Source organism: Drosophila willistoni, unplaced genomic scaffold (genome assembly GCF_018902025.1).
Source record: "Drosophila willistoni isolate 14030-0811.24 unplaced genomic scaffold, UCI_dwil_1.1 Seg302, whole genome shotgun sequence".
Classification (NCBI taxonomy): Eukaryota; Metazoa; Arthropoda; class Insecta; order Diptera; family Drosophilidae; genus Drosophila; species Drosophila willistoni.
The window spans coordinates 76,968-95,005 of NW_025814256.1; the positions used below are offsets into that span (position 1 = coordinate 76,968).

At 37.2% G+C, this 18,038-nt stretch overlaps 1 long non-coding RNA gene across 2 annotated transcripts; it reads left to right on the forward strand.

The window, feature by feature from the left end:
- Nucleotides 1-6,048: 6,048 nt before the first annotated feature.
- LOC124461290 lies at nt 6,049-7,043 on the forward strand. Of its 2 annotated transcripts, none has more exons than XR_006955009.1 (3): nt 6,049-6,431; nt 6,492-6,915; nt 6,980-7,043. It is a non-coding gene; the product is annotated as an uncharacterized LOC124461290 (long non-coding RNA). The 2 variants fall into 2 exon arrangements; XR_006955008.1 differs by having other exon boundaries at nt 6,492-6,842.
- The last annotated feature ends 10,995 nt before the right edge of the window (nt 7,044-18,038 follow it).

The window sequence follows — 18,038 nt, forward strand, 5'->3', positions numbered from 1 at the left end:
GTATATACAGGGGTATATGCAGGGGTTGTATATCTCGGATTCAGTCGGATCGGATCACTATATCATATAGCACCCATACAAATGGCAAAGTCATGAACAGTGACTTTTCTCAATAACTTCTTTATTTTCTGAGCTATTGTCGTGAAATTTAATATTGGTGAATTAATTACACATATAAACGAATATGCCAAATTTGATCAAGATCGGGTGACTATATCATATAGCTCCCATAGGAATGATCTTTCGAAAACAGTGACTTTTGTGAATAACTTCGTTACTTTTAACGCGATTGCTTTCAAATTAAATATTTTTTACTGTGCCGAATTTGATAAAGATCGGGTGGCTATATCATATAGCTCCCATTGGAACGATCGGTGGAAAACAGTGACTTTGATCAATATCTTCGTTATTTCTTATGCTAAGATTGTAGGCCGTTCTTTCGCAAACTTTAGCCTTTTTAGAAAAAACGTTTTTCCATTTTGATGGCTATAGGTAAGGAAAGAGTTATTAAAAAAGTTGCAAGGGTATACAAATTTTGACACGGTCGAAGTTAGCCCCGGCCCTAAATATAATTAAAAAAGATCGTTCTGCGATCTGTGGCAGACAGAATCTTTTCGATGGGTAGCGACACTGCTGTGAGCGAACGTTTTTCGCTCTCGCTGCGGCCGCTCTAATCAAAAAATCTTGAGTTTGACGCAGCTATTTATTCTATGGTTAGTGTTCCAACTTTAGTATCTATATTCCTCCATCCTGCTGATGCTTTGCGAACTATTTTTAGTCGTCTTAAAGATTTAAACTTGCCTAATATTTCTTGGCTAATTGATGACAAATTATTACGTCTTCCCTTCAACACCTATCCAGAACTGGTTTGTCTCCGTTCCTAGCACATAACTCTATAAAGTCTGTTTTGTTAGATTGTGTACCATCATTCAAAGACTTAAGCGTTATGTTTGACCCCAAAACTTTCATTTAATTTTCACATCTCTTGAATTGTCAATAGAGCATGCAGTCTTATTGGTTTCATAAAACGTTGGACCAAAGGTTTTGATGAACCTTACGTAACAAAGGTTTTATATACTTCGTTAGTTCACCCTACTCTAGAATATTGCTCGCCAGTGTGGAACCCTCAATATGATGTTCACAAGCGTAGTATTGAATCGGTTCAGAAGCAATTCCTTAAGTTCGCGTTACGCGGACTACCTTCGCCTACCTTCTTATTCCGACAGACTTCTTCTTATTAATCTTCCTTCACTTTACAACCGTAGGCTTGTATGTGGCATTCTCTTTCTCCATAAACTAGTCAACGGTGAAGTCATTTCTTTTAATTTACTAGATACCCTATATTTTTGTGTTCTATCACGTCGGACCAGAAACTTTTTATACCCTTGCAGAGGGTATTATAAAATTGGTCAGATGTTTGTAACGCACAGAAGGAGACGTTTCCGACCACATAAAGTATATATATTCTTCCGTCCGTCCGTCCGTCTGTGCGAATGCGTTTTACTCAGCCGTCTTAAGAGCTATCGGGCTATCGGGAAATTTTTTTTTGGAAAATAAAGTATGAAAACCATCAGGATCGGACCACTATATCATATAGCTCACGAAGAACTAGAAGAAACATTTTCATACAAATCAGGGTATGCTATGAAATTTACATATGTGATTGTAAAATAGTTGTAAAATAGAGAGTAAAATTGTTTTATTTATATATTGATGAATTGAGTTGCAGAAAACAAATTTTGAACATGTAAAATTATTATTACCAAGGACTGCAAGGGTATATAAACTTCGGCATAGCCGATGTTAGCTTCTTTGATATTTTCTTATTCACCTTAGTAGATGTCTGACTAACTACTCTCTTCACGAACCTTTTCGTGTTCTTTGCCAATCTTTTAACAGCCTTTCTCACCTTATCTCTCATCTTTCTGTCACTTCTCTTCGCGCTATACTTTTCAATCATCTACGACGAAACTGCTGAATATGTTTTGGACTTGGGTTGCTTGCAACTCATCCCTGACCACACTGGCTGTGAATCGGGGCATAGCTGGCACCTTGTGCAAATAAAACACCTCCACCGGGTCGGGGATGTTTGGTTGTGTATAAAGCTAAGCTACCTTCTTTAATTAATTTGTTATCTATATTTTAAGCTTTTTCGTCGACTGGGGGTTAGTTGACGTAAATAATTAAATAAATAAAAAAAATAAAATAATAAATAAATAATTTTTGGTATGAATATACTATACCGTCCCTTTTTAAAAATAACGTAATATTATGGAGTTATTTATAATAATGATTATTGATGACTAAATAAAGATATATGTATGTTTGTAACGCACAGAAGTTTCCGACCCCACACTGTATATATATGTAGCGCTGATTTAATGATCGTTACTATATTTATTTATTTATTAACTAGAGATCCGGAGAACTTTGTTCCGCCTTAACAATGACAATAAATAAGCAGATTGTGTCTTTTTTTGGGAAAAAATACAAAATTAAATAACTACATTAATCATTCATTATTATTTCTGTATTTAGTACATAGGTTGCTCATCACTTAAGTACCTTGTGATACACGACATTTTTCGTTTTATTATCTGACCCGTGAAAATGCCACATATAATTGACCATGGGAAAAACATGAATGTTCTAGATTTAAACCACAAACTTTTAAGGATTGGCCTTGTGATTTGTTGATGGTCATGGAAAATGCAAGACGTATCGGAAATTGAAGTCTTTTAAATTCAAACGGCATATCGGTTGGGATCATCGGGATCCTCGGAATGAGAACTTCCTCACCTTTGAATTTTCCTATCATTATCGTAGCGTAAATTACATTGTTCATCAATTTACTAACCACCAAACGCGTACCGTTGCACAGTTTTGGTTGGTTTATGTTTCGAAGCATGATTACTACGGAGCCAACCTTTAGGCGCAAATTGTGCAGTGGTAAGCCAGGCACGTCCAAAGAGTTTAAAAATTCACTGGAATAGTTGGTGGCTTCATCTTCATTTGTGACGCAGTCAATAGATTGGAATGAATGCATTGTTCCAATGATCTTATTTTGAATTATGTAATTCAGGTCATCTACATCTTTATTCTTAGCCGGTAAAATTTCTCGCTCACTAATCTCATTCATTATTTTTTGTAGTTAGAAATAATATTTGAATATACATTGTTGATAAGTTCGTCTTTTGATGAGACAATATTACAGAAATTATTTGGAAATGATATTAATCCGCTCGATTCATCGACAGGTACTTGACCATTACCATTGATAGTCAGCAATTGCTCCGAGAAATCTTCAGCAGATGTATCATTAAGCAATGTAACTCTCATGTTTGTTGCCAGCTGCAGTTTCTTCACATAGCGCCATAGATTTGACAATTTGAGGCAAGCGTTTATTTCATCGGCAGTCGTAGATCTTGGAAATCATTGCTCCTCCAAAACATCTCGAGTCATTGCGTAAATCTTTTAATGTTCGGTTAAGTGCTTCTAATGCACGTTTATGCGCCATTGTGCATTCGTCCCAGATGATGATTTTCGATGCCGCTAAAACTTTGGCCATTGCTTAGTGTTTTGCAATATTACACGTTGGTTTTTCAATAGTTTGAAGATTTAAAGGTAATTTGAATGCTGAATGAGCCGTACGGCATCCTTCTAACAATGTGGCTGCTATTCCAGAAAAGCAACTGCAACCGCTATGTTGGATCTCGCCAAGTTCTACTATACTTGTATTTGTGCCACAGTTTACATGGGTTTGATGGAAAACATGTCGAAATTATTATAGCGAATTATGTGTGTATCTGACTTGGAGATGCAGAGATAATGGCTTCTGCGATTGTCATATCCCAATGCGTATCGTTTTCTAATAAGTTAAATTCTTCACATGCAGCACGATATGTTGGGAACATTGCAGTCCTCCGTAGATGAGTTGTCTAAGTGGCCCAGTCATTTAGTTAACTGAACAACGAGGATCCGGGTTCGAATCCCAGGCTAGTGTATGGATGTAGTTTTCGTCTAAGCCGAAGGCCTTAGTTGCCAGTGCTTGTAAAATATAGTTAGGTTGATAGTTTATAACTATATCCTATACTTTAATAATCATAATAATGTTGGGAACATTACATCATTAACAGATCGTAGTGTCTCAAATGAAGTTGGCCCACGCACATTTACCAGTAACAACCGCAAATAGAAACATCCATAATTTTGAAAATTCTTGGATGAAGCATTCCAAGTATAATAACGTGACATCTCCGTGTAAAGCAATGTTCGTCCAAACTGATCGCTTGGGCAGATTGCAAAAAAACTGGACATTGTAGTTGCTGGATGTGTTTTAGCACGGTGCGTAGCATTCGAAGCCGTGAAATATACTCGTTGACCATTCTCCAGATGCACCGCCAAATGCATAACAGCAGCATGACGTTCGTGAATTGGAAATGCGAATATACGCCAAATCGCTTCATTACAGTTGACATAACGACCAACTTGATAGTGTGAAATTTCATCGTTGGTATTTGAGGATTGCAATCCAAAAACCGCCATATCACTGCCATTCGTGACATATTTGCAAATATATTTTATGAACTTAACTGAACTGCAGTATTCAACGTTGCAATGTGTCTTGAACGTTTTAGAAATAAGTGGCGAATATGGAAAATCCAACTGTTGTCGACAACGAAATCCATTCGTTTCACTTTCGTTGTGACTGTTTGACCGTTGTCATCTGGTGATCGACGCGGATACAGCGGATACCTATCGTTGCCAGTAACAGTCTCCGCCGTTAATTCCATGAATTAAGTCCATGAATCATATTAGTAGTAACAACATCAGTCTACTGATCGACTTCATGATCAGGAATCTCGCCACATATGATATCATCTATTTGGTCAGGCTGAATTCTTTCCACTAACCAAATAAGAATGTGCGCGTGCGGCAGTCCTCGCTTTTGCCATTCGATTGAATACATCCAGCATCGAGTATATCCAAAGACGCATTGTTTAACAATAAAGTTCATCAGGGACCGAATTTTTCGCCTAAATATAAGTGCTGTGATGTCGTGTCTATCATTTGATGTTTATACGGGAAGCAGCAATTGAGTAATTTCTAACCATTTTGGATTACTGGTAAAAGTAATAAAGAGATCTGGCCGACGAAACCGCAGCAAATAGTTGTCAGCATTTTGACGAATCATCAAACGATATGCATAATAATTCATTGAGCTAACTTTCTTTGCAGTTTCTTCACCTGAAATTAAAAATTTGATAATTAACCATTTTAAAGACAAATAATACAGACATTAACCATTATTAAGATACTGATACTTTACCATTCAATGGATTTATCAATTTAATATTAAAATAATATCCATCTTCTCCTTGCCAAAACATTAGTGGGTATTGCAATGCGTCATATGATCGATGAGTTTCAGATATTTGTTGTAGTTGCACAGTATCTGACTTAAGCACAATATCGTTTTCCAATTGTTCACAACATCAGGATAGCAACTTCGTTACTGTGAGCATTAAATGTGCGTTCGTGTGTTTCAGATGGTCGTTTATCTGCTTTGATGACAACTATGACTATAAAGTCATCATTTGGCATGCGCTCTAAAGCACTCTTAAACAACCTGACCAACGCATGATGTTCATGAAGCAGAACTAGGCGTCGATCAAGTTGTTCTTTCATGTTGCCCATGAAATATATTTGTAAAAATTTATTCTATTCTATTCTATTCTATTTTATTCGTGTTGGTTACACCACTTATAACTCGAGATCTGCTGAACCAATCTTCGTGGTTATTGATCCCTTCGGATTTGTTTCCTCCCGAATAGCAGAATACATCTTAAAAACAATAAATATTTGTCGGAAAACCCTTAAAACAGCCAATTTTATCCCGTTACAAATGTTTTCTAACAGTCAATTTAAATAAAGTCAACTGTTGTTTTAATGTCATTGTAGTGCTCTGTAATATACAATGTGAAAACTAAAGGAAAAATTCGAATATTGTGTTTTGTGTAGTAACATAATAGAAATTCGAATATCGTGTTTTGTGCAGTGTTTAGTAACCCATATTATCAAACCAAACCAATTAGCAATCTAATCATTATGCCACGTTCTAGATTATCCGATGAACAAGGAGAAATTATACGAGAAGAGCGCCGCTTTAGTATTCAACGAGGAAGGGCATTAATTCGTGCTTCTCAAACACAAGAGCACAGAGGACAGCCTAAGAAACGGCTAGGTTAGAAACGAGGAATCGTCGAGCCTATCGTACAGATGGGCATAGGATTATTCTTCAAAGTGCAAGAAGAAATGGTTCAAGAATAGATTTGAGTCGGGCAGACTTTCTATATGATTGCACCATCGACTACAGCTTGCATCGATTAGTTTGTTTACTGGTAAAACAACTGGTTTGTGCCGCCTTAGTGGTAAAGTAAAATTAGTTATTATTGGTCCAGCCAACAGTGTCATTGTGTTTCCTACTTTAGGGCGAAATACTAGAAATATGACATTTTCTAGCGAACACTTCAAAATACAATGTCTGCTTCCAAGTGACTTCAATTGGGGCTGAAATTATCGAAGAACATGTTATAATCCAACATTTAAGGTAATTTACGTTAAAAAAAAATTGTTTGTAAGATACAAGATTTGCAGTTGTGATCAGAGCAGATAAAAGACTTGCTAGAACACATGAACGCACATTTAATGATCCAACAATGGATGAAGTGGAAATGTTTATTGTTGGTGACGTTCATATGACGCGTTTCAATACCCGCTGATGTTCTGGCAAGGTGACGATGAATATAACTTTAATATCAAAATGAAAAATTTATTGAATGGTAAGATCAATGCCGTTAACGTATTAGGTGTTCTAAAATACAATTTTTATCAAATTTGTAAGGGTAACAAAGGGTAAGATCAATGCCGTTAACGTATTAGGTGTTCTAAAATACAATTTTTACCAAATTTGTTTTAGGTTAGGAAACTACCAAGAAGGTTAGGTCGATGAAATACTACGCATACCGTTTGCTGATTCGTAAAAATTTTGACAATTTACTTCAAATATGCGTGAATGTCGAAACAATAGTAGTACCTTAATTTTATTCGGTTGAATCAAGGTAAATTGCGTTTAGAAGTGTATATTCAATGTTGGTCGAATGACTATTTTACCGGCGAAATACACAGGTATTTTAAATCCTTGAATGTGCAGGGTTAATGCTTAGAAATTTACAGCAACCAAAACTGTGCAGTGGAAAGCGTTTGTTGATAAAAAACTGATGATCAATACTTAAAGAAAAATTTAAAGATGAGGAAAATCGTATTCCAAGGATCCCGATTCGGTTTTCTTCGCCATGACGATCAACAAATCACAGGACCAATCCTTGACTAGTTGTGGCCTTAATCTAAAAAATTCATGTTTTCACCAAAAAACAAAAATGTCGTTTACAAAGGTGCTAAAATGAAAATTTCGTTTTACTTTTCAAATATAAATCAAAACAAATTTTCATCTGTAAATCCCAAACGAAATGTTAAGAAATATTAAAAGCAGTCAGGTGACGAAACGAGGTTCGCCGGGTTTGCTAGTGTACTTATAAAAATAACACTGGACTACTTGTCGTGCGACTCAGTTGATAATACATAGGTACGAGGAGGCTACATGAAAATGATACAAAGGTATCAAGATATCGCGAATCATACAAATGTATGAGGAGGCTACAAGAAAATTGATACAAAAGTATCATGATAGCGCGAATCCTACAGATGTACGAGGAGGCTACAAGAAATATATACAAAGGTATCAAAATAGCGCGAATCATACAAATGTATGAGGAGGCTACAAGAAAATTGATACAAAGGTATCAGGTTAGCGCGAATCGTACAGATGTACGAGGAGGCTACAAGAAATTAATACAAAGGTATCAAAATAGCGCGAATCATACAAATGTATGAGGGGCTACAAGAAATTGATACAAAGGTATCAGAATGGCGCGAATCATTCAAATGTATGAGGAGGCTACAAGAAATTGATACAAAGGTATCAGAATGGCGCGAATCGTACAAAGGTACGAGGAGGCTAGAAGAAAATTGATACAAAGGTATCAAAAGAAAAATTAGCACGAATCGTACAAATGTACGAGAAGGACACAGGAAGATGATACAAATGTATCAAAGTAGTGGTACAAATGTGCCAGGAGAGCACGATGGACGCAAATGTGTCTAGTGGCATATTCAATTGAATGTGTTACACATAAGAATAAACATATAATTTTTGTTTATATTTTAGGAACTTTCTTTGGAACTTTCTTTTGAAAATCATGTCGTAAATAAAACCGTTCCATTGCGACACGATTGACAAATCGCTACTCCGGCATGAGTGGGAAAAATGGCTAAGGTCTTTTACATTATATCTTGACGCGGAAGATATCATATCAATACCCAAGAAAAAGAGCAAGCTTTTACATTTGGGTGGCCCACAACTGCAAGAGATAATTTACAACATTCCCGGAGCGTTAGTTGAGTATGACGAATATTTTGCACCGTTAAGGAATTCATCGTTCGAGAGACACCTTTTTAGGAATTTGAACCATTGGAAGGCGAGACATTCAACAGATTTGTAATTCGTCTGAGACAACAACTTGCAAAGTGTTCATATGGCACAACAAGGGCAGAAGTTGAAGATATTTGTCTTGCCGATAAAATAATTGACTCATGGGCTTCAAATGACTTGAAGAAAAGATTTTTAGAGAAAGAGCAAAAGCTGAGTGATCTAATAGATGCTTGTCAGGCCCATGAACAAGTAAATAAGCACTCGAAAACTATGCTGGGTGAAGAGGTAAGCGACAGCGTCAACCAAATTTTCGCAAGGAAACGTTTCGGGCGAGATCCACCTAAGGCTTGCACCAGATGTGGACTTGAGGATCATGATGCTAATAATGGAAAATGTCCAGCGCAGGCTAAAATTTGCAAACGCTGCAATTTGCTTGGTCATTTTTCCAGGCAATGTAGAACTCGGAACTCAAAGAGGTCTTCGGACACGGGAGGATACTCCAAACAAAGAGGCGCAAGGTATATGCAAATGTTCAAAGTGTCGGAGATCAAGTGAAAAGCGATGATGATGAGGACAAAGAGTTGGAGTGTTTTAGAATTGATGGTTCGGCAAGAAATGATGACAACATTAGATGTTACATTGGAGGAGTGTCAATCGGAATGATTATTGATTCAGGATCGCCTGCGAATTTATTATGTGAGAAGCGTTGGAAAATGTTGTGTAATACCAACGCTGTTATGTGGAATATGAGATCCCAGACGACTGACAGATTTAAAGCATACGCGACTGAAGATCCGCTCAGGGTTCTTAAAGTTTTTGAAGCACCAATAAGTGTGAAAACGAACCAAGAAATGATTGCTACATTTTACGTAATAGAAAAGGGTAGTCAATCGCTTCTGGGGAAGAAAACGGCCATTCAACTCAAGGTCCTGACGTTAGGGTTAGATGTTTGCCGTACTGAGACTTCATTGCCGTTTTCAAAAATAAAAGGTAGATTGATAAAATTTGCCATTGATTCAGCGTGAAACCAGTGCACCAACCTATGAGACGGGTCCCAGTGGCATTTGAAGATAAAGTGGCAGATAAGATAAAAGACGCTTGCGATCGTGACATAATAGAACCAGTAAGGGGTCCGAGTGCATGGATCTCGCCGGTGGTAATTGCGTTCAAGGAAAGCGGCGAAATAAGGCTATGCGTTGATATGAGGATGGCAAACAGGGCTATCCAACGGGAAAATTATCCACTACCAACCTTTGAAACTTTTATGACAAAAGCCAGGGGTGCGAAATGGTTTTCGAGACTGGACCTCAAGGATGCCTATCATAAGCTTGAACTTCATGAATCTAGCCGCGAAATAACAAATTTTGTGACACAGCAAGGGCTGTTTCGATATAAACGTCTTCTTTTTGGCGTAAATTCAGCACCAGAGATTTTTCAACGTGGTGATTGCGGAGATCTTGGCACCATTCAAAAATGCACATATAACTATTTGGACGATGTAGTAATTTTTGGAAGAACTGAAGCTGAGCACAATAAAGCGTTACAAGAAGTGTTGAATCTGTTTGAGATCAATTGTGTTCTGTTAAAGAAAGATAAATGCGCGTATAAGGCAAAAGAGCTTAAATTTCTGGGACATATCTTATCGAGTGACGGCATTGCGGCAGATCCAGAGAAGGTAAAATTGATTTTGGATTTTCGACCACCTGAAACAAAGGAGGAACTGAGAAGCTTTCTGGGACTGGTTACATACGTTGGAAAATTCATCGCCGATTTGTCGCATATTACAGAGCCATTAAGAGTACTACTTAAAATCAATAGCAAATTCGTGTGGTCGAGCGAACAAGAAAAAACGTTTGTTAACTTGAAAAATCGGCTAGCTCGTATCCCGGAACTTTCATATTTTGATCCAAATAGACGCACGCAGATAATTGCAGACGCAAGTCCGGTGGCACTTGGCGATTCAAGGTTACGTATCGCCCTGGAAAGGAGAACATTTCCGACTCAATATCAAGACTTTGTAAGGCTCAGTCATGCGATTCTTTCGATAAAGGACACCAAAAGCAATTGCTATACCAGAAATAGCAAAAAATATCAAAGAAGCTAACATCGGCTATGCCGAAGTTTATATACCCTTGCAGTCCTTGGTAATAATAATTTTACATGTTCAAAATTTGTTTTCTGCAACTCAATTCATCTATATACAAACAAAACAATTTTACTCCCTATTTTACAATTTGTTCTTCTTCCCTTATTCCCAAGGCAAAGCAACGCACGCATACTTATACAGTTCATGTAGCGTTGCGTCTGTGTGTGTTATTGTATTGTATTGTATTAAAGTATAGGATATAGTTGTAAACTATCAACCTAACTATATTTTACAAGCACTGGCAACTAAGGCCTTCGGCTTAGACGAAAACTACATCCCTCCACTAGCCTGTGATTCGAACCCGAATCCCCGTGTGTGTTATATTTATCCGATCACATTCAAATTTTGGGATCTGGGGTTTTATATCCAATATTATCACATATGTAAATTTCATAGCATACTCCGATTTTTATGAAAATGTTTCTTCTAGTTCTTCTAGAGCTATATGATATAGTGGTCCGATCCTTATGAATTTCATACTTTATTTTTCCCGGGTAATAAAAAACCCCTCTTAAGACGGCTGAGTAAAACTCATACGCACAGACGGACGGACAGACGGACACACGGACATGGCTATATCGACTCAGCTTCTCATGCTGATCAAGAATATGTATACTTTATGGGGTCGGAAACTTCTCCTTCTGTGCGTTTAATTTTATAATTAAATTTAATTTTATTTTATAATACCCTCTGCAGGGGTATAAGATGCTGATCAAGAATATATATATTTTATGGGGTCGGAAACTTCTCCTTCTGTGCGTTACAAACATCTGACCAATTTTATAATACCCTCTGCAAGGGTATAACAAGTGTTGTGGACCGAGTGATATCAGCTGCTGTTTCACATCTTAAAGACGATAACTGGAATGAAGGTTTATCAAGCTGTTATTACCCGTTTAGAGCTGAGCTATCAACAGTGGGTAGCATTCTGTTGCGTGGTACCCGTATAGTGATACCAGAAGTTCTACGGCAGAGAACTCTAAAACTGTTAGGGCACGAAGGACACCATGTCGAATCAGCTATGAAGCGACGAATGAGAGCGATAGATAGATTATTTTTCGCGTTATCAGGAGATAAAATTCATCGGCTCAATATTATCGCAAACAATTATTACGGCATTTAAGGAAATATTTTCCAGGCTTGGCATACCGAGATCGTTAAGGACAGATAACGGCCGGCAGTTCGCTAGCGCCCAATTCAAGGACTTCTGTGAAGCTAGTGGCATCACTTTGATTAAGACTCCTCCATATTGGCCGCAAGCCAACGGTGAAGTAGAAAACATGAATCGTTCATTGGGCAAACGCCTTAAAATTGCGTCGTTAAATAAGGGAAATTTTAAAGAGGAGCTACAAAAATTTATATTAACCTACAATACGACACCTCATGGAACTACTGGCTCTACACTAGAGAGCTGCATGAATGGAAGCAAAGTCAAAGTCAAATAAATCCATTCGAATTGAATTCAAATAAATGAGTGACAACTACACAATTAAATGAATGAGTGTGAGTTTGTACTGTCATATCTCGCAAAATACGTAACTCTGTTTAATGAAAGGCAATGAATTGAGTGTCAAAACATCGAATTGTACTAAGGCACTCGAATCATTAAAATTATTCGAATTGACTCATTTTTATTGGGATGTTTTTAACAAAAACTAATTATTTTATCAAAAATGTATGGAAAATAATGGCGAAATGGGGGCTATTAAAATTAAAATATGCTATACACCAAAAACTTAAGGACACAGTTTTGGATTTGACAATTTGGGACAAATTTTGTAAAATCTATTTTTTCTAAATTAGATTCCTAGTTTCCACGAACCGTGAAAACATAAATAAGGCTTTCTAATATATTATAAAAAAAAAATTATATTCTTTAATCCATCATATACACAATTGATCTACTTTTTAATATACTTCACTATTTGGAAAAAAAATTCTTCTCTATCTCTGTAGGAGGTTTGAACCCGATAACAACAGTATTGTAGTCTGAGTAGGTCCCCACTGAGCCACTAACCACTCTAGTTTTGTAGTACAGTTATCACATATAGTTAAAAAATATACAATACAAATAAATACTAAATACTAAAATCAGAATTGGAATTCGAATGCATTCGAATCATAGCAACTCATTGACTCACTTTTTAACTCATTCAAATCGTTTTGTTTCGTTTGAATGTTGTGCGACTGATTTTTACGTCGCACACTCATTTAGTTGAAGTCGATTTTCAAAGTCATTCAATTCATTTATTTGGTTTTGAATGTTGTTAACTCGAATTGATTTTTCTATCATTCATGCAGCTCTCTACTCTACACCTTCGGAACTTATGTTTAATAAGACCATTCGAGACAAGCTGCCGGACATTCGAGATATTATAGAAGAAGTAGTAGACACCTCGGCAAGACATAAAGACCTGATCAATAAACAAAAAGGAAAGCTTACAGGTGACAAGGTTAGAGGTGCTAAGGAATCCGACATAAAGGTGGGCGACAAAGTTTTGCTAAAGAACGGTATTTTTCCTTCAAATTGACACCCAACTTTGAAACAACGGAGTATAAAGTTGTTGAAAGGAATGGAAATGAAGTGGAGCCTTTTGGAAATGGGAGGAAAGTCAGCCCCGTCGAAAGAGGGGCCGCCTAATAACTCGAATGAGGACGCATTAACGCAGACTGATTCTCAACCCTTAATACGCTTCTAAACGCTCATCACCATATTCAGTGATTCCTGATCAACCTCAAGAGATACTCTCCGATCCATCTTCAGAGCAAATGTATCTTTCGACTCGACGTTCAACTCCAGAGAAACCGAAGACCGGGTTAAAACTGAAGCTTAAAAGAAAAGGAGAGGTGTGGCAACCCTGGCAGACCGATAACGAATATCGAAGAGATATCGGACGTAAGGTGGCAACGCTCGGGGCTTGGAGCGTGACAGCGAACAAGTGTAGATGTACAAAGAACTAAAGAATAAATTAATATTTAAATAAAGTACAATTAAACTATAAATTACGAGTTGTTACACACCCAAATGCAGCAGCCAAAACCGATAGGTCGAACTGCTGCCTCAAATGTGGACAGCCAGGCCATAAGGCTGCAAAGTGCGATGGGTCAGAAACTTGCTTCCTTTGTATTGAAGCAGGCGTAGACAGGGCCAAAATAGGCCACAGAGCTGATAGTCGGCTATGCCCTCAACGACAAACAAGGCTTCTATTTGGAACTGCAGCGCACTCCAAGCACCTCTGGTTAATGTGCGATCATACGATGGCTTCGTCAGAGCGTAGATCTGCGGTAGCTACTGGGTATATAGCTGCTACCTACCCCCAGCTTATCCATCGCTAGATTTGAAGAGGTCATTGACGAACTAGTGGACGATGCTAGGGGCCGCACCCCAGTTATAATTGGCGGCGATTTTAATGCATGGGCCACGGAATGGGGCAGAAGTCATACAGATAGAAGAGGCCGTTTGCCCCTTGAGGCTCTGACGACTCTCAACGTTTCGTTACTCAACACAGGGTCCAAGAAAACAGAGCAGGTATGGTATCAATAATAGACTTGACGTTTGTAAGCGATCCACTGGAGCGATTTTCCAATTGGAAAGTATGCGATATTTATATTGTTCTCCATTGGCCGTAGTACACCTCACCATACTACTATAAGCGAGGGAGCATTCAGAGTGGATACTTTGAGCATTCCTGCTTTCCGTGGAAACCTGCTGTTCAACACAAGTGAAAACAGCGCAGAAAATATGGCGAACAGTATTATGCATAGCATTGAGACAGCCTGCAACGCTAGCATGACACGTCGAAAACTTTTCAAACGCCCCTATGCGGCTGTACATTGGTGGTGCGACAATATAGCGGCAGCCAGACGAGCGTGTTTCCGTGCGCGGCGACTGTTTCAACGTTCAAGAGGTACAGAAAGTTTTGAATCTCTAAGGCTTGAATACCATAGCAAACGGCTGGATCTAAAGCAGAGCCCGGCACTCATATCCCCCGGGGGACGAACACGTACGGCACCTCGTATGCGTGTAACCGAACGGCTGCCGAAGTCCTCACACAGAGCATTAGGGTTGATTTAGTTGCCCTCAGCATTTCGACGCAAGCACATCTATGTCGCTTTGCTCGATGCTTTCATTCTTTTTATGTAACTGGCAACTTTTGCAAAAATATTATGATACAATATTTTTAATTGAAAATTTAAAGCACAAGCGCAAAAATAATGTGTAATGTAGAAAGGCTGAGTCCACTGGACCAAAATAAAATACTCTTCACACCACTTTGCTTTTATGTATCCTTAGCTTATCATTTTTATTTAATTATTAACAAAAGAAAAAGAAACCATCTTATTGAACACTTTTCATTTAACGAGACCAACACAACCTCTTCGTCCAGCAACTCAAGCATCTCTCTCTCCTCGATTGACCATCTATCGATATCTATCAAACTAATATCGTTATCGGCATTCTGATACCATTAGGGGTTCTCACGCAATCCTACATTCGGCCATTCTACAGCCTCATTCGTCCCGAATGATGGTCACTACATCTTCATGTACTCTGCTACGGTATTGGTCCTATTTGGGACCTCATTTTCCCCAATATTCTCTACATCATATTTTGCTCTTCTACGAATTTCATCTTTTCCTCGTTTTAACTCAATAAATAATTCTTCCTCTAACTGAGACTTTAACTCTTGATCATATGTCGTTCTCATTTCGTCTTTAAGCTGTTCTTCGGACATTAAACAACGTTCCAGGTCGATGTTTGATCTCAAAATCGTGGTCTTCAATGTTGCGTCGTATTATCTTCGGATTTGGCTTTCTATTATCACAGCATACTATATTCTTGCCATCTTTCCACGATGCTAGCACCACAGGACATAAGTGCTTGGAAAAGCTTTGACGAACTATTCCAGCCTTCGTCTCTCTCTTTATTCGCTGATTTACTATCGTCTGATCCTGATATGGCAAACGTCTTGGCCTCTGATGAATTGGGATCTCTTCTGCTACTACAGTCTTCTAAGGTCATCGTCATTATAATTTCAACCGTCTTTTGCAAATCTGGGACTTTTGTTTCGGTTTGCTTATCAGTGCTGAATGGTTTTGGCATCTCATCTTCTTTGTGGAAAACAATTCCTCTTTTCCCAATGGTAACATTTAAGTTTTCCAAAACATCATTTCCGATTACTCCTTTGTACAAAGTATCTTTATCTCGAACAACATGAAAGGCTATTTCCACGACGTTGCCGTCTAACTCTGTAGTGACGTTAAAAAATCCAAGGGTACAAATCTTTTTCCCTCCTACGCCAATTACCTCGTTGCATTCACGGTTTAAGTTAACCGGGTTTATTTCCTTATAAGTACTCTCGCTAATGGTGGAAATATCACTGCCCGAATCAAACAGAGCAGATAATACTCCATTGCCTATTGGAACGATTAAACTTAAGTGTCAATTGTTGATAATTTGTATTTGTCTTCGTTGTATCCTTTGTATTCTTCGTCTCACACTGATTAGCTTTGTGGCCCATCTGATTACATTTAAAACATTTGAAATCGTCTTTACAATTCTTAGCGATGTGATTCTTTCCTCCAAACTTAAAGCATTTGAAATCCTCCAAAGCACTCCTCGATTGCAGCTTCTCAAATCGTGGTTTTGGTTTAGACTCTTGGTTGGAAGCATATTTCTGGTACATCGTTAGTTTCTCTCGCAATTCCTTCAAATCTCTCGCTTGGGAAAACACGCTTTTATTCATTTTAGAGTCAGGGATACCCTCAATGATGTATTCGACAATGCTTTCCTCATCTAAGCTGCCGCTTTTGGCTATACTCTTCATTAGATAAAAGTACTCAACCAGACTCTTGTTGTATTTCTTCTTTCTACTCTCTAATTGCTTGTGAACTTCTTTTGCCGACAATTTAACAGTAAACTCATCCTACTACTCCAACTTGTTGGACCCTCTTGACTATTTACGAACAATGATAAATTTCTGAAGATCATTCCATTGTAGCCTCAAAGTCTGAAAGCCATTCTAGTACATCCTTTTTGTTGCTCCCATCAAACTCTGTCAACGAATCACGAATATCTTTTAATGTGAATGCTATTGTCACTTCTCTCTCAACTTCTTCAACTTCGCCTTGAATACTGGTATTAGCTCCTGAACATAAGGATTCCTCGTTCGTGTCTAAATCAAAATATGAAATTAATCTCTCTCTTAATTCAGGTTTGTTGCCTTTTACACTTAAATTTAGCTCTTTTAACTTTTCTTTTAACCCTGCGACGGTCAGTTCGGTGATCTCGTTATACAGCGTGTGTAAAAATATTGATTACAAAATAATTTAAATTAGTGTTTAAATTAGATGTTAGTTTATATGATTACAAATATTCTGATTCCTCTTTGTTGAATTTTTCTTTCTTACTTATTTTCCAAAACTCGTAGTTCGTCTTTTCTTATTTCTCTTTCTCTAATTCGAAACTTTTAAATCATCTTTTCTTATTTTCAAAATTTTAAATCATCTTTTCTTATTTTCAAAATTATAAATCTTCTTTTCTTAATTTCAAAATTTTAAATCTTTTCATATTTTCAAAATTTTAAATCTTCTTTTCCTATTTTCAAAATTTTAAATCTTTTTTGCTTAATTTCAAAATTTTAAATCTTCTTTTCTTATTTTCAAAATTTTAAATCTTCTTTTCATAAAAACTTTCACTCGTTGCAGAGGACGGACGTGTTTTTTTTGCGCTTATCAACTTTTATTTTTTCTCGCGACTAAATACTTTTACATTACTCTTAAATTATCGGTTTAATTAATAATAATTACAACATCCGAATTTAATTTTCATTTCGCGAATTCTTGCTGTTGTTTTTGTTTAAATTTAAATAAAATCAAAACTTACAACAATACTTGCATTAGCGGTGTTGTTGTTTTGTTTATCTCTTTTGCTTTTGTGTATTTACCGTTTTAACTAACTCTCGCGCTTTTGAGTACAAATTGTTGTTGCATGTGTTCAATTTGACGCGCTATCCCGCTCTTTCCTATTCTTGATTGATTTGCGCTCTCGTCTTTTGCCTACCCGCGACTCTGTGATACGTGTTTTTGTTTTTGTGTTTTCATTTCTTTTTATTCTTTAGTTGTGAATGCTTACTCTGCACATTAACCCTTGTGTCAGAACTGGTCAGTATATTCTTATACGCAGATTTTTTACCTTTAGAATTTTTATTTTTTATTTTTTTGTATTTCCTTTTGTAATTAAATTAAACTTTTTGATAAAATGGTTGTCTGCTCAAAAAATAATTGCGTAGTTGCCACTAATGCGATTGACTCCCATGATTATATTCTTTGTTGGTTGTG